Below are 24,421 nucleotides of genomic sequence, written 5' to 3'. Positions count from 1 at the left end.
GAGAAATTGCCGTCCGTACAGCAGGGGAACAGCTGACGTTACCGAACCCCAATAACACGGCAGCAAGTGTTGACTGTGCAGACAGCACTTCCGAGCGCCAACTGGCGGTGCTGGAGCCCAGGGATAAGAATAAAAATAGAGAGGAGCCAGAGGTGTAATTGGAGCAAGTTTTAAATAAGTAGCACAGTGAATATGGACAGAGCAGGAGAAATTGCCGTGAACACAGCAGGGGAACAGCTGACGTTACCGAACCCCAATAACACGGCAGCAAGTGTTGACTGTGCAGACAGCACTTCCGAGCGCCAACTGGCGGTGCTGGAGCCCAGGGATAAGAATAAAAATAGAGAGGAGCCAGAGGTGTAATTGGAGCAAGTTTTAAATAAGTAGCACAGTGAATATGGACAGAGCAGGAGAAATTGCCGTGAACACAGCAGGGGAACAGCTGACGTTACCGAACCCCAATAACACGGCAGCAAGTGTTGACTGTGCAGACAGCACTTCCGAGCGCCAACTGGCGGTGCTGGAGCCCAGGGATAAGAATAAAAATAGAGAGGAGCCAGAGGTGTAATTGGAGCAAGTTTTAAATAAGTAGCACAGTGAATATGGACAGAGCAGGAGAAATTGCCGTGAACACAGCAGGGGAACAGCTGACGTTACCGAACCCCAATAACACCGCAGCAAGTGTTGACTGTGCAGACGGCACTTCCGAGCGCCAACTGGCGGTGTTGGAGCCCAGGGATAAGAATGAAAACAGAGGAGCCAGAGGTGTAATTGGAGCAACTTTAAAATGTGTAGTACAGTGGATGTGGACAAAGCAGGAGAAATTGCCGTCCGCACAGCAGGGGAACAGCTGACGTTACTGAACCCCAATAACACGGCAGCAAGTGTTGACTGTGCAGACGGCACTTCCGAGCGCCAACTGGCGGTGTTGGAGCTCAGGGATTACAGTTCAGGTGGTAGAAACATGAACAGAACAGGAGACCTGGATACTGTTGCCAACCAATTATTTATTCTGGAAGAGGACTGGCAAATTCATGAGAGATCCAGGCCTTGTTCATTTTGAGAAAAGTAAGCCGGTCAACGTTATCGGAGGATAGTCGCATGCGACGGTCTGTTAGTACACTACCTGCGGCACTAAAGACGCGTTCCGATAATACACTAGCAGCAGGGCAAGCTAGCACCTCCAGTGCATACTGACTAAGCTCTGGCCATGTATCCAGCTTACAGACCCTAAACTTGAAGGGAGAAGAGCCGTCTGGGAGTACACTAAGAGGGCAAGACATGTAGTCTGTCACCATCTGACGGAAACGTTGCCTCCTGCTGACTGGAGCCGTCTGTGATGGTGTAGACATTTGTGGCGACGGGGACACAAAACTTTGCCACATTTCGGCCATACTGGTCTTGCCTTGTGCTGAAGCGCTGCTTCTGTTCCCTCTTTGTGCAGAGCTTCCTCCACTGCCTCGACGCACTGAGCTGCTTTGTAAAGCACTAGCAGCACTGCTCTCGGTTGGAATGGAGAACATGATGGAATGCACCAGTGCGTCTTGGTACTCCCGCATTTTACGCTCCCGGTTCAACGGTGTTATGAGGCTTTGTAAGTTGTCCCGGTAGCGAGGATCTAGGAGGGTGGACACCCAATAATCAGCCGTGTTGAGAATGTGGGCGATGCGGCGGTCGTTTCTCAGGCACTGCAGCATGAAATCAACCATGTGCTGCAGACTGTCAACTGGCCAAGAAACGCTGTCCCCTGCTTGAGGCGTGATCTCTGCCTGCTCTGCATCACCCCACCCTCGCTCTAGATACTGACTACTAGAGCATTGTGTACCTCCCTCCTCTGGACAGATGTCTTCCTCATCCATTGACTCCTCCTCATCCTCCTCACAAAGTGTCCCCTGCCTAGGCCTTTGTGAGGAACCACGTTGCGCAGACTGTAGAGAAGCAGATGGCATTTGTGACTCCTCATCCTCCACCTCTTCCAAAACCTCGTCCCTTAGTGCTTGCAGTGTTTTTTCAAGCAGGCAGATAAGGGGGATAGTCATGCTGACTAGTGCATCATCTGCACTCGCCATCCGCGTGGAATAATCGAAGGCACGCAAAACGTGGCAAATGTCCTTCATAGAGGCCCACTCAGTGGTGGTGAAGTGTGAACGGCGCGCACTGCGACTTGTTTGCGCCTGCTGCAGCTGGTACTCCATTACTGCTGCCTGCTGCTCACACAACCTCTCCAACATATGTAACGTTGAATTCCACCTGGTGGGTAGGTCACATATGATGCGATGTTCCGGAAGACATAATCGGCGCTGCAGAGCTGCAATGCGTGATCTTGCATTGCTGGAACGCCGCAAGTGAGCGCACTCTATGCGGACCTTGTGAAGCAGTGCATCAAGATCCGGATAGTCCCTCAAAAAACTCTGCACGACCAAGTTGAGCACATGTGCCAGACATGGGATGTGAGTGAGGTTGCCTAGGCCCAGAGCTGCCACCAGATTTCGACCATTGTCACACACTACCATGCCTGGCTGGAGATTCGCTGGCACAAACCACACGTCACTCTGCTGCTTGATGGCATTCCAGAGCTCCTGCGCTGTGTGGCTTCGATTCCCCAAAGAAATTAATTTTAATAAGGCCTGTTGACGTTTGGCCACGGCTGTGCTCATATCGGTCATCATAACAGGTAACCGTTCACGGGTCGATGTGGAGGTAGACCGTGACGGCTCCTGCAGCGCTGATTCAGAGGAACTGGAGTATGAGGAGGAGTCAATGTGTACAGACTGGATTCCTGCAATCCTTGGAGTTGGCAGAACACGTACAGCGCCACTCTCAAGATCTGTACCCGGCTCCACAACATTTACCCAATGGGCAGTGAGGGAAAGGTATCGTCCCTGTCCATGCTTACTGGTCCACGCATCAGTGGTCAGGTGGACCTTGCTACTGACGGCGTTTTGTAGCGCATGTTTAATTTTTCCCTCCACATGATGTTGCAGGGCAGGGACGGCTTGCCTGCTGAAATAAAAGCGGCTGGGCACGTTGTATTGTGGGACTGCCAATGCCATAAAGTTACGGAATGTGTCAGTCTCCACCAGCCTGAATGATAGCATTTCAAGGGCCAGTAGTTTAGCAATGCCAGCATTCAGAGCCTGTGCTCGGGGGTGGTTTGCCGAGTATGGGCGCCTTTTCTCCCATGCCTGTGCTAACGATGGCTGTAGACTGGCCTGGGAGTGTGAGGATGACTGGGAAAGTGGTGCTGTGGGTGGAATTACACTGTGTCTCTGTACAACAGTGCCAGAGATTCTTCCATGGCGATCCTGTGAGGAAGCCGAACCAGCTGTGTGTGAGCTGGAGGAAGAGGCTACAACACGAGCTGAAGAGGTGGTAGGTGGCGCTGTAGGTTGGCCTAGGTCTTCAGTGTGTTTGTGTAACTCCACCACGTGCTTGGTCCGCACATGTTTCCACATATTTGTGGTACTGAGGTTGCTGACACTTTTCCCTCTTTTCACCTTCTGATTACACAGCTTGCATTTGACAAAGCAAATGTCATCTGCAACTGTGTCAAAAAAGGACCAGGCACTGCAAGTCTTGGGAGCGCCCGCTTTGGATTTTGGATGAGCCATGCTCCTAATGGGTGCCGAAGTGGAGGCTACAGGCAACCAAGTCTGCTCCCTCCCTCTCCCTCCTTTTTGGGCCGTTCGGGGAATCTCTTCCTCAGAGCTGCTCCCACCACCTTCCTGTCCCTCACGCCATGATGGGTCAAGGACCTCATCATCTACACCACCCTCTTCAAACAACTGCTTCTCCTGGGTAGTCTCGACAGCACAGTACGCACCAGAAAGTGGCACCTGAGTCTCATCATCAGATGCGTACTGAGGTGTGCTGCTGACCATAGGCACTGGCCCACCCGCCTCTTCAGATTCAGAGAGACAAAACGGTTGCGCATCACTGCATACTACCTCTTCTTCAAATTCTCGAATTCTGCTTGGCTGGCCCCCTCTTTCCAAGCCAAGAGATTCAGAGAACAGAAGTAGAGATGGCTCCTGTCCAGGGCTCTCTGACTGCCTGGGCAATTTGGCAGGTGGTGAAGAGACAGATGGGTGCTCTTCAGTGCTCAGGACCTGAGAGGATCTGGAACTAATTGAAGTCGATGCGTTAGCTGCCATCCATCCGACAACGGCTTCAATTTGGTCCTCGTGCAGCAGTGGGGTACGGCTAGCTCCTACAAAGCTGCGCATAAAGGACTGTTCCCTGGTAAAACTGGGGGATGCTGAGTCACTGGTGCCCGCAGCAGGCACAGAATCCCCACGTCCTCTCCCTGCAGGCACAGAATCCTCACGTCCTCTCCCTGCAGAAACTCCACGCCCACGCCCACGCCCACGACCACATGCCTTACTCCCTGCCTTCTTCATCTTGGTAGACTGATAAAGATAGGCAGAAAAGTACTAAGGGCTTAGTGTGCTTATTCCTGAACAGCTGCTAACAGGTATAAGAAACACTCATTTTATAAAGTGTGGACTAGACTTTAATATGAGCTAATGTGGCCTACACAACTGTAAAGTGGAGTGTTTGGTGAACTTTATTTAGGTTTTTTTTTGTCACAAAAAGACACTGGATGTGCCTAAAGATGTAATAACGATAGTATCACAAACTTTTTGTAGCTATTACAATGTAGGAAGGTAACCTACAATGCAATAGATGAGGCTGCAAAAAATAGGCTAATACTAATCTGGCTGGGGCTGCAGGGCCCAAGGCTGCAGAAAGGCTCCTCTATCTACTCCTATATAGTGTGTTTGGAATCAATTTAGCTGAATACGGATGGAACCACCACACTAATAGGAGATATCAGGAAAAATTATGAATTGGCAATAAAGGACAATGTATGAGGCAGTGACACACACTGAGCGCACTATAACCAGACGTGGTTGAAGCACACACTACAGGGTGAGCTGCACTCACACACCAGACCTTGCAGACAGCGGTGAACAGTACAGATGCAGAGCACTGTGCACTAGTGCTGCAAGACGGAAAAAAATGTCTCTATCTACTCCTATATAGTGTGTTTGGAACCAATTTAGCTGAATACAGATGGAACCACCACACTAATAGGAGATATCAGGAAAAATTATGAATTGGCAAAAAAGGACAATGTATGAGGCAGTGACACACACTGAGTGCACTACAACCAGACTTGGCTGAAGCACACACTACAGGGTGAGCTGCACTCACACACACAGACCTTGCAGACAGCGGTGAACAGCACAGGGAACTGTGCACTAGCACTGCAAGGCACAGTGATTTAGAAAGTAGCTTGGGTAAAGCAGAATAGACCAAATAGGTAGCTAAAACTGTCCCTCAGAACAACAGCGTCCTATCACTAACTGAATTCAAAGCAGAGTGAGCTCAAACTGGCGGCGGTGGCTTTTATAGTGCATCATGACATCATTTCAGCAGCCAATCACAGCCATGCCATTAGTTAAGATGCCTACATGCCTAACAGGATGTGCCCACACTTCTTAGGATCCTCATTGGCTGAATAAAATGAAAATGTCTCATTGCATTATGGGAACTTCCGATTCCGGTATACGATATTGCAAAAGTATCGGAATTAAGTATCGGAATTCCGATACCGCGAATATCGGCCGATACCCGATATTTCAGTATCGGAATGCTCAACACTAGTCTTGAGCGCAAGTGCTCGCTACTTGAGTTTGCATCGGGTACTCAGGTATGCACCATGTATCACAGGTGCTCAAGTGAAATGCTCGAGTCCCCTCCCGCATGTTTCACGGTTATTAGACACCCCCAAAAAAACATGCGGGGATCGTTCGAGCATGTCAGGCAATCCCCACGAGGTTATTTTGGCCGCGAAGCATATGGGGCGGAGACTCGAGCACCTGCGATACTCAATGCATACCCGAGTACCCGATGCAAACTCAAGTAGCGAGCACTTGTGTTCAACACTAGTTGCCATATCGTCATCTTTTTTTTTTTAATAAAAAAAAAACAACCCTTACCCCCAACCCTAACCCTACCCTAGCCCAACCCTGACCCCAACCCTAACATTAGCACAACCCTAACCCCAACCCCAGCCCTAGTGTTAATTTTTTACGCCGTTACTCGTGCGGTATAAGTGATTAGACGACCTTATTCTTCGGGTCGGTGCGACTACAGAGATACCAGAATGATATCGGGTTTTTATGATTGACAGCTGTCACACACTAAGAGACACATAGTTTGTAAAATCTAGTTTTTGCATCGCCATATTTTGAGAGCTATAATTTTTCCATATTTTGGCCGATAGAGTCATGTGATGGATTTTTTTTTGCGAGACAAGTTGACGTTTTTATTGGTGCCATTTTCAGGCACGTGACATATTTTGATCGCTTTCTATTCCAGCTTTTGGGAGGCAGAATAAACAAAAACCTACAATTCAGGAATTGTTTTTTTTTTTGTTTTTTTTTATTCTACTCCGCGTGTGGTAAAATTGATAAGGTAGCTTTATTCTTCGGGACAGTACGTTTACAGTGGTACCACATTTATATCGTTTTTCTATGTTTTGGCGCTTTTACACAATAAAAGACATTTTATAGAAAAAATTATTTTTTTGCATCGCTTTATTCTGAGAGCTATAACTTTTTGAATTTTCGGATTATGGAGCTGTATGGCAGCTTGTTTTTTGCGGGACAAGATTACTTTTTCAGAGGTACCATTTTTATTTATATTCATCTTTTTGATCGCGTGTTATTCCATTTTTTGTTTGTCGGTATGATGATAAAGCATTGTTTTTTGCTTCGTTTTTTTTTTTTTTTTTACCGTGTTCAATGAAGGGGTTAACTACTGGGACAGTTTTATAGGTCAGGTCGTTCCGGAAGTGACGATATTAAATATGTGTACTTTTATTGTTTTGGTTTTTTTTCATAATAATATTTATTGATGGGTACATTATATTTTTATTTTTGGTGGATTCTTTTTTTTATTTTTTTTTAAATATTTTTACAATTTTTAAAAAAAAAATTTTTCACTTTCTGAGAGGTTTAACACTTTTTTACTTTGTCCCACTCTGGGACTTTCACTTTTTTTATTCTGATCGCCTGCATAGCATAGGGATGGAGCACCATCCCTGAGCCATGCAGGCAGTCAGCGCTGCACAGTGAGAAGAATGTTCGGTCATGCACTGCGCATGACCAAACAATCTTCCTGCTGTCTGGTGACCCGGATGTTGTCATGACGGAGGTGAGTATTGCGATCACCTCCCCTTGCCACCGCAATGCTGCGATCGACTTCGATCGCAGCATTGCGGGGGTTAATGTGCCGAGAGCGGTGCGGGACCGCTCCCTGCACATAGTACCGGGTGTCAGCTGTGACAATCTGCTGACACCCGGCGGCGATCGCGCCCGCACAGCCTGTGTGCGCGCACGATCGCCATGACGTACTAATACGGGTCAGGCTCTTAAAGCCCAGGGCACAGACGCGTATTAGTACGTCATGGACTGTAAAGGGGTTAATACAACATGAGGACAAATTCAAAAGGTGTATAGAAAAAAAAATGATATCACTAAAAATGTCATTTTGTCATGCAAAGAATGCGGTCCATCTACCCAGCCGAGTTTGAGACCCTTGCTTTATAAAGTATCTTTGCTTAACAAACAGTTGTTTCTGAGAAGCTAATGATAGCAAATGATCAGGCAATATTTTCTGTGCATTTTCCCATTTTATTCTACTTGTGCCTCCTTTTTGCAAACATTCTGTTGCAATTTTTGGGTTACCTCCTTTATTTTGGATTTTATCTTATTGATCTCCCCTATGCATATTCCCCGTACATATGCTTTCATAGCATCCCATATAAATCTCGCAGATGACGACCCATCATTAAAACGAAAATATTCTAAGATTCTAGAGCTAAGAGTAGGACCAATTAGTTGCAGCCAAAAAGGATTGATGTGCCATGTATATTCCCCCGGAGACCTCACAACACCCATCTGCAGTTGTACCTGTATAGGCGAGTGGTCAGAGACACTCCTTGGCAGATACCTCACCGATTTAATATAGGGTATGATTGATTCAAAGCCAATAGCTTGGTCTATTCTTGACAAAGAATGATGGGAGGCGAAGTAACAGGAATATTGTCTGACATCAGGGTGCCGTATTCTCCATAGGTCCACTATACCTACCTCCTCTAGCAGATAATGTAGAGATGTATATTGTGCATTTTGAAAAATATTTCCAGTATGGAATTTATCCCAGAAAGGGTGGAGGTAGGTGGTAAAATCCCCTCCCCCTGCGAGGTTGGGATTTATGAGGATGTTAGTTTTAGATCAGTTGCAGAACGGAGGGCACGGGAGGGGTGATAGACAGAAATGAGGGATGAGATATAGGGTGGTGCAGAACTGTGGAGGGCTTTATGGGTGAGAGAGATGAGTTTGTATTGTATTCTGTGGTGAATGGGTAACCAGTGCAATGACTGGCACAAGTTAGAGGCGTTGGTGAAGCGGCCTGATAGAAATACGACCCTGGCTGCTGCATTCAGAATGGATTGGAGAGGAGAGAGTTTGTTTACAGGGAGACTGATTAGAAGAGAGTTGCAGTAGTCCAGACGAGAGTGAATAAGAGCGACAGTAAGAGTTTTTGCAGTATCAAAGGTGAGAAAATGTGGGGTTCTGGAGATGTTTTTAAGGTGCAGGTGACATGAGTGAGTGAGTGATTGTAGCCCAGTCAAGAGAGCTTGTAAAAGAACTTCTACATGATGTTTCAAGGATGGAAAGAGACTGTCATCTACTGGCCAGACGCAGTCAAGCGGAACCAAGATATGCAAGGGAAGTTGCAGGGAGAGCAAGTTCAGACGCTGGACCTGATCAGGTGACTTCCCGGAAGGAGTTCCGGAAAGTAAGAGGCCAGCGCGCCAAACCTGAGGAGTCTTTGGCGCCAAGCAGCAGAAAGGAGCAGATGTGTTCCCTGCATCCTGAGAAACCCCGCGTGACAGGCCTAAGCAAGAGGCCTGTGAGGTGCCACAGCCGGGCACCGGTAAAAGAGCTCTGGATATCTCGCGGATGTTACCTCAGTGCTGTGCCTGCTGAGGAGACTAGGAACCTAATTGCAGTGCTGAGTGAGTTCGCGGAACCCGACGTCGCCCGCCGACAGACGAGGCCTGGGCCCCCCTATCCAAGGCTCGAGAGACTGCCTCCAACAGCCAAGCAGAGAGGAGTTGAGAGACTTTTGCCCCAGGAAAGTCACGCCAGCAGAAGCGGAGGAGCTGCATACGTGAACAGGGCCGTCACTTCCACTGTTCACCCACAGTACCGGGGACAATTGGGTTTAGATACTCAGGTTGGGAGGGGAACGGTTGGGACTAAAAGAGCACAACGTGATCTAATTGAATTTATGCGGAAGAGACTCAAGGCCTAGCGTGAATAACCGATGACCCCCGCTAGGGCCAAATGTACAGTTAAAGAACTTACGTGGTGTCTCCCATGACTGAGGGCATCACCCTACTTAAGAGACTTCGCCTTACTTAAGAGACTTCACCTTACTTAAGAGACTTCACCCTACTAAAGAGACTGCACCTTACTTAAGAGACTTCACCTTAATTTGAGAGGCTTCACCTTACTTTGAGAGACTGTGTCTTATTTTGAGAGATTTTGCCTTTTGATGATATATTGAATTACTGTTCATTACCCTTGTTACTAATCCCTTGTTCAGAATACCTGTTGCATAAAATTGTTTATTTTCATCTCAGACTGTTCTCGTCTTGTGTCTCTGTGCGTTGCATTCCCGCACCTGCATTACATTTGACGTAGTCGGCAGGATGCAACATTCAGACGCAGAGATGGGGGATCAGTCTGTGGCTGGGTCCGGTCGGACCCATATACCCCTGGGGGCTATGCTCAGCCATCTTCCCAAGTTTTCAGGGGATGGTATGTCACTGTGGGACTGGGTAGAAAGACTGAGAAGTATGCTACGGATGTACCCCCTTGATCCCCTAGCCCAGGCGGAGCTGGCCCTCCTAACCCTTGATGGAGAGGCCCGACAGACTGTGATGTACCGCCCACCTGGGGACCGTGACACCGTGGATAAAGTGATAAAAATTTTAGAGGACATGCACGGTGACACTACAGATTTGGGACACTTGCGCTTACGGTTGTTCCAGCGAGTCCAAAGGGAAAATGAGACAGTAAATCAGTATGTTAATGCGTTGCAGGAAGTGACGGCCCATATCACTAAGAAAGCTCGAGATGGGAACCGAGGACTGGGACCATTGGATGAGGTGTTGCGTGACCAACTGATTGCCGGCTTGAAAGACCCTTCCCTGAGGCAGATCCTGAAGGAGCGGCTGCAATTGAGCCCTGATATGGGCTTCCTGGAGGTAGGGGCTGAAGCTAGAGTGCTGGAGAGAGAAGTTCCTGTTCTCAAAGCCACAGTTAGAAGTCAAGAGGCAATTGCTCCTGGATTCACCAACCAAGAGCCTGATTGGGTACGGGAAATAAGTCAGGAAATTTGAGACATTCGGGGTGAGCTGAATGCTATTAGATAGCCCCCTACTTCCCCCTTGCCGACGGACCATACTGCTCAACGTGGACGGAGACCAGAACGAGAGAGACGTTCCTACCCGGCCCCAGCACGGCATGTACCCGACCTATCGGCAGAAAGAGGACCGGAGTCTTGGACTTGCGAAGGTAGGGGGCATATCTCCAAAGACTGTCCCAACGGAGAAAGGAGGATGAGGGGACAGCCGTTAAACTAAAATGCCCCACGGTTGTGGAGCATACCGTGGGGTCTCGTGCTTCAGAGAGTAGAAGAGGGAGCTCTGAAGACATTGTCTCCGAGAGGCCCATCATCTGGGCTGAATTCAATGGGCAGCGGATCCACTGTTTGATGGACACCGGGTCTCAAGTGACCACTATGCCTGAGACGTATTTCCAAAGTCACTTTCCTGAAGTCACTCGTTCCTGCCGGGAACCCACTGTCAAATTGGTGGCGGCCAATCAACTACCTATCCCAGTAGCGGGAGTAGTATGGATGTCCATGCGGGCATGTGGAAAGGACCTCGGTCGAAAAGTGATCGTACTAACCACAGGGCCCGGAGGCGATGGGCCCATTGTAACCCTGGGCATGAATGTGCTGAAAGAAGTCGGACAGTTCCTGGCTGAGGGCTGTAACAAAAACAACTGGACCCGCGCCACTCGAGACCCAGCTAGCAAGAGAGTGTTCCAACACCTCGTGCGGGTCAGCCAGATTCGAAAATTGCCCGCTACCTCTCAGTACCTTGGCAAGGTATCGATACCGCCTGAAGCCACAATGACACTGCTGGTGGGACAGACTGTACTCACGTTGCCGGTGCTGGCACATGTGTCCTTAGAGGGCGTGGACATTCAAACTGAACCGATGGAAGGAGAAGAAGCGCCCTCTGGACTCCTGATTGCTCGAACCCTGGCCACCGTGCGGCACGGCCGAGTACCCGTGTGCTGCATCAATTTAGGTGGCACCAGTTTACAGTTGTTGCCCCGACAAGAGGTGGCGCGAGTGTACATAATGCCAGAGGCCCTTACTAGAGGGGACGCTATAGGGCTGGCACCTGTGGAAGGAAAACCATGGACTCTGGAGGTGTCCATCAACAGCCAGGAGAATGGAAGAGAACCTTTGGCTGGACGCCACCTTCTGGAAGAAATGGAGGCTAATCTGACTGAGTTTTCTGCTGGACAAGTAAGGCAGATCGAACAACTTCTACAGCGATATCAGGGAGTGTTTGCACAGCATGAAGATGATTTCTGGTGCACATGGGACATTCAGCACGAAATACCCACCGGAAATACTGCTCCCATCCGAGAGAGATATCGGCAGATCCTGCCTCAAATGTACCAGGAGGTGAAAGAGCTGTTGGCCCACATGTTGCGGAACGGTGTGATCCGTGAAAGTCAGAGCCCCTGGGCGGCTCCGATCGTGCTGGTCCGAAAGAAGGATGGTACCCTGAGATTTTGCGTGGAGTATCGAAAGCTGAATGCCTGTACAGTCGGGGACTCCTATCCACTCCCCCGAATTGAAGAGTCTCTATCTGCACTAGGGAGCGCCAAATTCTTCTCTTCCCTCGACCTGGCCAGTGGCTATTGGCAGGTCCCAGTAGCTGAGAAGGATCATCCGAAGACCGCTTTTGTTCTCCCTATGGGCCTGTTTGAGTTCAATTGGATGCCGTTCGGACTAACAAATGCGCCAGGGACCTTCCAACGGCTGATGGAGAGATGCTTGGGGGACCTCAACTTTGGAGCTAGAGAGGGTACAAAGGAGGGCGACTAAGGTAATAAAGGGAATGGAGGGACTAGAATACCCAGAGAGGTTGTCAAAATTAGGCCTATTTACATTGGAAAAGAGAAGGCTTAGGGGAGACCTCATAAACATGTATAAATACATCAGGGGGCAGTACAGAGATCTCTCCCATGACCTGTTTATACCAAGGATGGTGACAAAGACGAGGGGGCACCATATGCGTCTGGAGGAAAGGAGGTTCCTGCACCAGCATAGAAGGGGATTCTTTACGGTCAGAGCCGTGAGACTCTGGAACTCTCTGGGAGAGGAAGTGGTGATGTCCAACTCACTTAATGAGTTCAAGAGAGGCCTGGATGCTTTTCTTGAGAACAATAAAATTACATCTTATGCTTAGTTAATTAATCCAGGGATTTAATCTGACTGCCAGATTGGTGTCGGGAAGTGAATTTTTCCTCAATGATGTAAATTGGCCTATACCGCATGGTATAGGAATAGCGGAATAGCTGCAGTGCACAAGAAATAGGCTGAACTGGATGGACGCTTGTCTTTTTTCGGCCTTATAAACTATGTATGTAACTATGTAACTTTGAAGCCACTTTAATAAATCTGGACGATATAATTATCTATTCCGCTACGTTTGAGGATCATCTCCGCCGATTGGAACAAGTGTTAGAACGGCTTCAGAGACACGGCCTGAAAATTAAGCCTCGAAAGTGTCGTCTCTTCAAACGAGAAAATGAGTATCTGGGGCACACTGTGTCCAGTGCAGGAGTACACCCCATTGCAGAGAAAGTAGCTGCCGTGCATAAGTGGCCCACGCCCGCCAACCTAAGGGAACTGAGGGCGTTCCTGGGGCTTGCTGGATACTACCGCAGATTCATTAAAGACTTCGCTAAGATTGCGAACCCGCTCAATGAATTGCTGAGAGGAACAGCTGGGGGAGCCAAGCGACAACCCATCCAGTGGGGCCCACGACAAGAAGAGGCATTCCGAGCATTGAAAATGGCGCTAACAGATGCCCCAATCTTGGCCTACGCTGACTTTTCGCAGCCTTTCGTGTTGTACACCGATGGAAGCTTGCATGGACTGGGAGCAGTGCTGGCTCAAGTACAAGGAGGAAAAGAGCGAGTGATCGCGTATGCCAGCAGGTCACTCCAAGATACGGAGAAGAATCCGGAGAACTACAGTTAGTTTAAGCTGGAGCTACTAGCACTGGTGTGGGACATGACCGAGAAATTTGCTGAGTACTTGTCAGGGTCAGAAGTGCAAGTGCGGACAGATAACAACCCTTTGGCCCACTTGGAGAATGCCAAATTGGGCGCGTTAGGACAGCAGTGGGTCGCAAGGATGTCCAAATACCAGTATAAGATTACCTATCAGTCCAAGGCCCTGAACACCCATGCCGATGCCCTGTCCCGGGTCACTCAGGCGGGGCCGAAGGAGGACAGAGATGAGGAGCTCGAAGGCGACGAGATTCCGGATTTCAGCCAGTTCGTCGCTGCCCAAGAGACCAAAGAGGAGCCGAAGCCCACTCAGATTCTGGGCCATTCAAGAGACGAATGGATACATCTGCAGCAATCCAATCCGGAGTTAGCAAAATTGAGGGAATGGGTCGCCCTTAATCAAAGACCCGACCAGGAAACCAGAGCCGCTTCACTTCCAACTACCCTACAAATCCTAGGTCAGTGGGAGAGGCTTCTCCTGAAGGACGGCTTGCTATGCCGAAGAATCCAGCTGCCTCGAGAGTTTGATGTTACCTGGCAGGTGGTAGTTCCAGGAGCGCTAGTAACACAGCTAGCCCAAGAAGCTCATAGAAGAGGTGCTCACTTCGGAGTAGAAAAGACCTTTCGGTGGTTGCAATGGCTGGTGTATTGGCCTCAACTGCAGCAAGAAGTCGAGGGAGTCTGCCGAGCATGTCGCCAGTGTGAGTTGAATAAGCCCCCGGAACAAAGAGCTCCCATTAAGACCATCCGAACTTCTGCCCCCTTGGAGGTCTTGATGATTGACTACTTGATGATAGGAACTTCATACAATGGTTATGGACACTGTTTGGTCATGACTGATCACTTCACCAAGTTCGCAGTAGTGACGCCTACTAAAGACCAGACGGCAGAAGCCGCAGCTAAGGCCATCTGTCAAGATTTCATCCGCATTTATGGGTGCCCGAAGCGAATACATTCTGACCAGGGGGCCTGCTTCCAAGGGCGAGTGATGGATGAGTTGTACCGCATCTATGGAATCGACCATTCCCGAACAACGCCCTACCACCCGCAAGGGAACGGCGCATGCGAGCGCTTTAACCGAACCCTGTTGCAAATGTTGCGAACGCTGGAAGCGGACAAAAAGATGAAGTGGCCCGAATACGTGTCTGAGCTGGTGTGGGTGTATAATAATCGAGTTCATGCGACCACCGGCTACACCCCTTACATGTTGCTGTTTGGAAGAAGTAGCCGAGAAATCACTGAACTGGAGCTAGACTCAGAAGACCACGGCCCGGGCGGTAGCCCAAGTACCTGGATTCGAGAACACCGGCGTCGGCTCCATACAGTGAGAAGACTGGTTGCTCAGAAGTTTCAGGAAGTAGAGCATGCAGTTCGGCCGTCGACGACAGGTGGATCACTTCAGCCAGGAGACCGAGTGCTGGTGAGGGCTAAACGATTTGGAAGTAAACTGGACCATCATTGGGAGGCGATACCATATCGGGTGGTGAAGAAAGTTCACCCAGACAACCCAGTCTACGAGGTTAGGCCCGAAGGGGATGACGCCGCGACACCCAGGGTGTAGCACCGTAATATGCTGCGACCTTGCTCCTCTGAAGCAGAAGTCTGTAATGGAGTTGGGCCCCCAGACGTATTGGCTGAAGTGCCACATGCAGGAACCTTAGGGGATGAAGAAGGATGGGCCACAATGCAGCTGGGCCCGTCAGAACCGTTGATGCCAACCCCGAGTGGAATTCCAAATGAGTCGGGAAATGATTTGCAATCCCCAGTGGTTGATTCCTCGGATCTCCCGGAGTCACCTCCGCAAGAAGAGCTCCGCAGAACTGAGCGGGCTAATGCCGGAATCCCTCCTAACCAGTATGCTCAGGAAGAGTTCATCTGGTCTCAAATCCAACAGAAAACGCAGGAGTGTGCCCAACTCCTGTCTGAGCTTGCACTGCCTGGAAGGAGGCATCAGTTCTGCGAGAAGCCCACTCGCCCGAGGACTGGCGAGCAAAAAGGAGGGAGGAATGTAGCCCAGTCAAGAGAGCTTGTGAAAGAACTTCTACATGATGTTTCAAGGATGGAAAGAGACTGCCATCTACTGGCCAGACGCAGTCAAGCGGAACCAAGATATGCAAGGGAAGTTGCAGGGAGAGCAAGTTCAGATGCTGGACCTGATCAGGTGACTTCCAGGAAGGAGTTCCGGAAAATAAGAGGCCAGCGCGCCAAACCTGAGGGGTCTTTGGCGCCAAGCAGCAGAAAGGAGCAGATGTGTTCCCTGCATCCTGAGAAACCCCGCGTGACAGCCCTAAGCCAGAGGCCTGTGAGGTGCCACAGCCGGGCACAGGTAAAAGAGCTCCGGATATCTCGCGGATGTTACCTGAGTGCTGTGCCTGCTGAGGAGACTAGGAACCTGATTGCGGTGCTGAGTGAGTTCGCGGAACCCGACGTCGCCCGCCGACAGACGAGACCTGGACCCCCCTATCCAAGGCTCGAGAGACTGCCTCCAACAGCCAAGCAGAGAGGAGTTGAGAGACGGTTGCCCCAGGAAAGTCACGCCAGCGGAAGCGGAGGAGCTGCATACGTGAACAGGGCCGTCACTTCCACTGTTCACCCACAGTACCGGGGACAATTGGGTTTAGATACTGAGGTTGGGAGGGGAACGGTTGGGACTAAAGGAGCACAACGTGATCTAATTGAATTTATGCGGAAGAGACTCACGGCCTAGCGGGAATAACCGGTGACCCCCGCTAAGGCCAAATGTACAGTTAAAGAACTTACGTGGTGTCTCCCATGACTGAGGGCATCACCCTACTTAAGAGACTTCGCCTTACTTAAGAGACTTCACCTTACTTAAGAGACTTCACCCTACTAAAGAGACTGCACCTTATTTAAGAGACTTCACCTTACTTTGAGAGGCTTCTGACGCGCCCCTGGGCCTGTGCCGAGTAGCGTTGCGCACGCGGGGGCCTACCCGGAGCTGGATCTGATAGGGGTAGTAGTTTCGTGGCGGTGACCCGGTCCGTGCCCAGGGAGTCAAACCAAGTGGCAGTGCTTGTCAGAAGATGTTATATTGCTCGACTACGCCACCCGTTGGATGCGGTCATGAGACCGCCGCTGCAGGGCAGACCGCTGAGGCCGGTGGTACGGTTGTGCAGCGTGGATGGTATAACCCCCAACGGGAGGGGTATGGCCTCAGGGCAGCGGACGTGGATGATGAAACACTCAGAGACGGTGCGGTGTAGTTCAGGGTCTTTACTGGTGGCAAAGGTAGACCCTCCCGGAGTACTGGCTAGCGATCGGGGCCTGGTCAGTCCGTGAGCAGATGGAATCTCCCCTGGCCAGGCGGAGTTGTAGGCCTCCCCAACTAATCGTACTCTTCTGGCTACCTTGCTAGAGGCGGGTAAAAGTAGCCCACGTCCCTGAGTGTACCGTGTGGTGCTCACCCGTATGGCCGGTGACTCGGGGCCTTCTGGTAGCTTCCGCTCCACGACGGCGGTGCTGGTCCCTTGCGTGTGACCGTGCCTTCGGGTTTCTTGGCCAGAGGACCTGAAATCCCCTGCCGGTCAGTTTCTGCTGCTGGGCAAGGATTCGTCCCCACAGCCTCGGACTCCGGGTCCGGTCAGAACTCTTCAATCAGGGCGAGCTCTACAGCTTCCAGCCCTGACCTCTTTTAGCACAGCTCCCACAGAGCTCCTGATCTTTCTTTCCCTAAAGCTGCTCCACTACAGACCAGACTGTGTCTCTGTCTGTGTTCTCTCACTCTACTCACTAACCCTGCCTCAGCCCCAGCTTTATATAGGGGAAGTTCTTCCCCTCCCAGGACTGGGCAGGAGGTGTGGTATGCTTAGGATTCCTGACCAGGAGACCTCCCACCTGCTCACAGACGTAATATGGCTATTACTGTGGAAACCAGACCCCTGGGGTGCCACATTCCCCCCTAGTGAAATTTAGTACTCCGGGACTAAACATATTTTTGTAAACAAAACAAGTTATAAACAGAACAATACAATAAGGGAAAACACGTTAGGGTGGTCACGGCGTGTCCGCAACCGGGTGCAGTTTTTGAAGAAAACAAGGGTGTCCATTTCACCAAGGAACAGGGAGCCGTAACCAGGTAGGGGTCTGTCCTACCCCGAGTCTTTAACAGTCTTAGTCCTTTCCTGGGTTACGCTCCAAACATATATACAAAGGATTCCGGATAATCCATTAAAGACACCTATGAAATAACTAGAGATACATAATCATTTACAAGCAACAATAAACAGGTAAATACAAATAAAACAGTCTAAACACTTTAGATCCTCCAACGTACGGGCAACTGGCCTCTAGTGGCTCTAGTGGACCTACGGAGCTTACTGACTGGTCCTGAGCTACAAGATGTAGGAGCTGTCAAAGGTAAACTGGGCAGCTGTCTACGGGCTCTTTGGCTCACTAGGGGTACGGCAGGCTCACTATAAGCAGAGGATCGATTCTCCTGGTCTGCTTTTGTGGGGTCTTCTGCCTCCTGGACCGGCTGCTCTTCCAGCTCTACCTGTTTTCCGTAGGCACTTGGGATGCTGGCTGGAAGAAGGTGAGGACGGGTACCACAACAGCGCCATTTACTTGAGTCCAAGACCGAGGGAAGTCTCCGAGTACAGCACTAACCATCTCCTCCCTTTCCTCTACGGGTTGAGGGTTTTCTTGATCTTCTTCAGGGTTTCGTAGCTGCTCGGGACACTTCTTCAGGTGATCTCGGGAGACAATAGCTGTGGTTTCTCCTCCGTCCTTACTGATTGTGCAGACTTTTGGGTTCTCATGGCTTGAGGGCAGTACGGTGTACGGGTCCTTCTCCCACTGGTCGTCCAAATGTGGAGCCGTCTCTTCCTCTTCAAGACCTGCTCTCCAGGTACCAGGGGAACAGCGGGAGCATACTGGTTGTAAATCTTCTCCTGTCTTTCTCTAGCTTGACAGAGACTTCGCTCAACACTCTCCTGTACTTTCCGGTACTGCTGCTGCCTCTCTGTGTCCCAGTCTGCTTCTGGTGAAGTGTCCTCGGGTGTCAGGACTCCCATATCCAGATCAACAGGCAGCTTACCAGGTCTTGCTCTCATTAGGTAAGCCGGGGTACAGTTGGTAGAACCTACCGGGATGTGGTTGTATAGGTCCACCAGATCAGGCAGTTTCTCAGGCCACAGACTGCGTTCTTCCAGGGGCAATGTTTTCAGAAGGTCTATCACCACCTGGTTCATTTTCTCACAGAGTCCATTGGTTTGCGGATGATAGGGTGTTGTTCTTATCTTCCGGCAGCCATACAGAGTGCAGAACTCCTGGAAGACTTCCGCTTCAAAGGCAGGTCCTTGGTCCGTCAGCACCTGCTCTGGGTATCCGTGTGGACGGCAGAAGTGCTGCTGGAAGGCTCTAGCTGCTGTTTGAGCCGTTAAGTCCTTGACCGGGACCACCACCAGGAACCGGGAGTAATGATCTACGATTGTGAGGGCGTAGACATACCCAGATCTGCTTGGAGCCAGTTTCACATGGTCCAGGGCTACCAGTTCCAGTGGCTGTCGGGTGATGATGGGCTGCAAGGGAGTCTTCTGGCTGGCACGGTCCTTCCTTCTTAGGTGGCACGGTCCACAGTCTCTGCACCACCTCTCGATGGTTCCTCTCATGCCTACCCAGTGGAACCGCCCGCGCAGCAGGAACTCCAGCTTCTTCCATCCGAAGTGCCCAGCTCCGTCGTGGTATGCCTCCAGTACCATAGCCGCGTCTCTTCTTGGCACCACTACTTGCCAGATCAGTTCATGCGTCCGGGAGTTAACCATTCTGCGGCACAACTTCCCCTTGTAAAGGAACAGTCGACTCTTCTCAGCCCACAGTTGCTTGGTCTCCTCCGGAGCGTCTGGGTCAAGGCGGGCATCTGGCTGAGTCAGCATCTCCTTCACCAGTCGGACGGCGGGGTCACTGTCTTGCGTTTCCGCCCAGTTGTAATGAGGTAAGGGGTTGAACGTAGCGGATTGCTTACCCCTTACACGGTGGGAATACTGGATAGTCCCATGACGGTGGAACGCGGGGAGTTCAACTTCTTCCAATTCCTCTGGATCTTCCCCTACGTCCGGTAGGTTTGGCATTCTGGACAGGGCATCCGCGTTGGTATTGGAGCGTCCTGCCCGGTATTTGATCGTGAACTCATAGTTGGACAGGCGGGCCATCCATCTCTGCTCCAGGGCACCGAGTCTTGCCGTATCCAGGTGTGTCAACGGGTTGTTATCCGTGTACACGGTGAACCGGGAAGAGGCGAGGTAGTGCTTAAAGCGTTCGGTGACTGCCCACACCACTGCCAGGAATTCTAGCTTGAATGAGCTGTAATTCTCAGGGTTTCTTTCGGTGGGTCGCAGTTTTCGGCTGGCGTAAGCAATTACCCGTTCCTTCCCCTGCTGGATCTGGGACAGTACGGCTCCTAGCCCGATGTTACTTGCGTCGGTGTAGAGGATAAAGGGCTGGCTGTAATCAGGGTACGCCAGGATTTCATCCCCCGTGAGGGCCATCTTCAGCTGGCGGAAGGACTCTTCTTCCAACTTCTCCCATCTGAAGGGCGGCTTCTGGTTCTTGGCCTTCCTGGACTGGCCTATCAGGAGGTCCTGCATAGGAGCTGCCTTTTTGGTGAAACCGGGAATGAACCTTCGGTAGTAGCCTACCAACCCGAGGAACTGCCGCACTTCCTTTACGCTGGAGGGTCTTGGCCATTCCTTAATCGCGGTGATCTTATCAGGGTCGGGAGCCACTCCGTCAGCACTCACCACGTGTCCCAGGTACTGCACCCTTGGTTTCAGGAGGTGACACTTGGAGGGTTTCACCTTTAGGCCGTAGTTTGCCAGGGCTTCGAACACTTCTGCCAGGTGTTTCAGGTGGTCCTCGTAGGTCTTGGAGTAGACGATGACATCGTCCAGGTATAACAGGACCGTCTCGAAGTTTCGGTGTCCCAGACAGCATTCCATCAACCGTTGGAAGGTTCCTGGTGCGTTGCAGAGTCCGAACGGCATGCAGGTAAACTCGCTAAGTCCCATCGGGGTGGTGAATGCGGTCTTCTCCCGGTCCGCCTCTGCTACAGGAACCTGCCAGTACCCGCTAGTGAGATCCAAAGTAGAGAAGAAGTTAGCAGATTTTAAAGCGGCCAAAGACTCCTCTATCCTTGGTAAGGGGTACGCATCTTTGTGTGTGATACGGTTGATTTTCCGGTAATCTACACACATTCTCATGGTGTTGTCTTTCTTTTTAACCAAGACCAGTGGAGCTGCCCAGGGGCTACAGCTATCCCTGATTACCCCAGCCTCCTTCATGTCTCTAAGCATTCCCTTGGCGTGTTGGTAGTGTGCAGGGGGTACGGGTCGGTATCTCTCCTTTATGGGAGGATGGTCTCCCGTGGGGATATGATGTTCTACCCCCTTTACTCGCCCGAAGTCTAACGGGTGTTTACTAAACACTCTCTCGTACTCTTGAACCACCCGATAGACTCCCTGTTTCTGGTGTGAGGGAGTGGAGTCAGTACCCAAATGTAGTTGCTGACACCAGTCCTCTATTGTTTTCTTAGAGCCGTTACCTTCCTCTGGATGAGATGGAGGCAAGGGTTCCACGGACTGTACAGAATTTTGATTGATGGTATACAATTTGGCTAGCGTAGCATACCGGGGCAGGTACACTTCCCTTTTCCCGATGTTTATTATGCGAACGGGCACCCTCCCATGGCGTACATCAACCACCCCCCGTGCTGTCAAAATGGTGGGCCTACTGTCTGAGTAGACGGGTTCTACCATTGCTTGGTAGTCTCTACCTCTTAGACCAATAGCTGCCCGGCACCAAATCATCATTTCACTTTTTGGGGGCATGGCAATAGGGAAAGGGTCACACATTCTCACGCTTCCAATCTCACCACCGGAGAGTTCCACCTGTTGCCGCCGCATCAGTGCCCGGATCTCTTTTTGGAGCACTCGCTGTTGACCGGAGCTGGCGTTCTTGGCAACCTGCTGTAAAATGAAAATCACCTCTGCAAGACAATTTTCAATCACATTAGTTCCTAGAGTTATCTTTGGGTGACTCTCGCGCTTGTCAATGTCTACAATGATCAGTCCCTGTGCTGCCAGTTCGACTCTACCGACTTTAATGGTCATCTCTTTGAATCCGATCTGTGGCACGGGTTGACCATTGCTGGCGATGATACTCAAGTCGTCGTCAGGGTAGCGGGTTATATCCGAGTCATTCCAGTACTGCTTAAAGAGCACGTACGGGATGGTGGTGACCTGTGACCCGGTGTCCAGTAGGGCACTCATAGGAATGCCATCCAGTACTACAGGCAAGACTGGACGTCCTCCCACGTATTTGTCACGCCAGTTCGATGGGCCCGGTGATCTTATTCCTAGGTGTTGGCCCTCTACCCAAGGTTGTGCCAGTTTAAAGGACAGTACCTTGCCATATGTCCGGGTTGATTGCAGCGGCGGCAGATGGGTTGTCCGTCCTCGTTGTATCGGTCGCTGGGTCTTCCTCTGGCCGGTGGGGTCCCCCTTGGTCGACGCCACGGGATGTCCTCCGGTCCGGATGCCAGCTGGATCTTCCCTGGAGCAGCAACCTGTAAAGACTGCACAGTTCGGGTTAGCGCAGCTACGCTTTTAGCTAGCTCTTGGACCTGATGGTGCAGGTCTGGAGCCGGGTCATTGTTCAAAGCCTGCGCATCAGCTCCCACAGGCCCTGCCGACAAGGGCGCCGCCTCCTGGTGGTAAGCGGTAGTAGGGCGCCTGTGGGCCACAACGCCACCCGGTGCCGGTTCTCGGAGCACCCGAATGGCTCTGTCCTTGAACTGTGCAAAGTCCAGATGAGGATCCTGTAAGGCCATTGCCCGCAACTGGGTTCGGTGGGCATTGCAATATAGTCCCTCTATAAATTGTTCGGTCAACAGCCTGTCCTCGTTTCCCACGCCGTCAGGGTCGGCCTGCTTAATGGCTCTCAGGGCCTCTTGTAGGTTTAGTGCATAGTCCCTTATATTCTCATGTGCTCGCTGTTTACACCCGTAGAATCTAAGCTTAATCTCAGCTGAAGTGCGGGTATCAAAGGTGTACTTCAGCCGGGTTAATATCCCTGCTACAGTCCTCCTCCCAGGTGGCCAGGACTTTACCTCCCTTTGGGCTGCCCCGGTTAGTTGGGCCACCAGGATGCTCACTTTTTGCTCTTCTGTGAGGGGGTACACCTGGAAGAGGCTATCCAGCTTTTCTCTAAAGTCATTCAGGGTATGTGACTCCCCTGAGTATTAGGGTAGCCAGGCTGCCCCCGGGATATAGGGCATCGTGAAAGGCATGACCGCTGCAGCGGTGGCGCTGGCGGTGGCTGTGGCAGTGAAGCTCTCCTCCGTATCCGACATCCTCCTCCCCCCTAGTGGACCGTGGCCTACCTTGCGATGATCCTCTTCCGTAGGCCGCGGCTCCGCAGTGGATCGTCAGGGTTGAGGACCTTCCGTCGCGCTCCTGTGACGTCGGCGTCTGCTGGGCTCCTTCCAGGACCTTACGCAACATCTGGACGTGAGGCGGGGCTTCAGTTCTCGCGCGCTTTCGGAGTCCACGCCCCTCTTCTTCCCGCGCGGCGTCTTCAAGATGGCGTCCAACGGCGGGAAAACTCCACGGATGGCGGGAAGAAGGCAGAAGATGGCGTCCAACGGCGGGAAAACTCCACGGATGGCGGGAAGAAGGTAGAAGATGGCGTCCAACGGCGGGAAAACGCCACGAATGGCGGGAAGAAGGTAGAAGATGGCGTCGGATGGCGGGAATCTTCACCACAGGTAAGTTTAAAAGTCTCTTTTTCAGGCACGCAGTACCCGGTGGTTGCGGGCACGAAATCCTGCCGACTACGCCAAAAGTTGACGCGTCCCTGGGCCTGTGCCGAGTAGCGTTGCGCACGCGGGGGCCTACCCGGAGCCGGATCTGATAGGGGTAGTAGTTTCGTGGCGGTGACCCGGTCCGTGCCCAGGGAGTCAAACCAAGTGGCAGTGCTTGTCAGAAGATGTTATATTGCTCGACTACGCCACCCGTTGAATGCGGTCATGAGACCGCCGCTGCAGGGCAGACCGCTGAGGCCGGTGGTACGGTTGTGCAGCGTGGATGGTATAACCCCCAACGGGAGGGGTATGGCCTCAGGGCAGCGGACGTGGATGATGAAACACTCAGAGACGGTGCGGTGTAGTTCAGGGTCTTTACTGGTGGCAAAGGTAGACCCTCCCGGAGTACTGGCTAGCGATCGGGGCCTGGTCAGTCCGTGAGCAGATGGAATCTCCCCTGGCCAGGCGGAGTTGTAGGCCTCCCCAACTAATCGTACTCTTCTGGCTACCTTGCTAGAGGCGGGTAAAAGTAGCCCACGTCCCTGAGTGTACCGTGTGGTGCTCACCCGTATGGCCGGTGACTCGGGGCCTTCTGGTAGCTTCCGCTCCACGACGGCGGTGCTGGTCCCTTGCGTGTGACCGTGCCTTCGGGTTTCTTGGCCAGAGGACCTGAAATCCCCTGCCGGTCGGTTTCTGCTGCTGGGCAAGGATTCGTCCCCACAGCCTCGGACTCCGGGTCCGGTCAGAACTCTTCAATCAGGGCGAGCTCTACAGCTTCCAGCCCTGACCTCTTTTAGCACAGCTCCCACAGAGCTCCTGATCTTTCTTTCCCTAAAGCTGCTCCACTACAGACCAGACTGTGTCTCTGTCTGTGTTCTCTCACTCTACTCACTAACCCTGCCTCAGCCCCAGCTTTATATAGGGGAAGTTCTTCCCCTCCCAGGACTGGGCAGGAGGTGTGGTATGCTTAGGATTCCTGACCAGGAGACCTCCCACCTGCTCACAGACGTAATATGGATATTACTGTGGAAACCAGACCCCTGGGGTGCCACACTTCACCTTACTTTGAGAGACTGCGTCTTATTTTGAGAGATTTTGCCTTTTGTTGATATATTGAATTACTGTTCATTACCCT

The sequence above is a fragment of the Phyllobates terribilis genome, unplaced genomic scaffold, assembly GCF_046119375.1.
Source record: "Phyllobates terribilis strain yellow unplaced genomic scaffold, ASM4611937v1 Scaffold_156__1_contigs__length_4398808, whole genome shotgun sequence".
In the NCBI taxonomy this organism is placed as follows: domain Eukaryota; kingdom Metazoa; phylum Chordata; class Amphibia; order Anura; family Dendrobatidae; genus Phyllobates; species Phyllobates terribilis.
The sequence above is the reverse complement of the archived record's forward strand: the minus strand, read 5'-3'. Positions refer to the sequence as shown.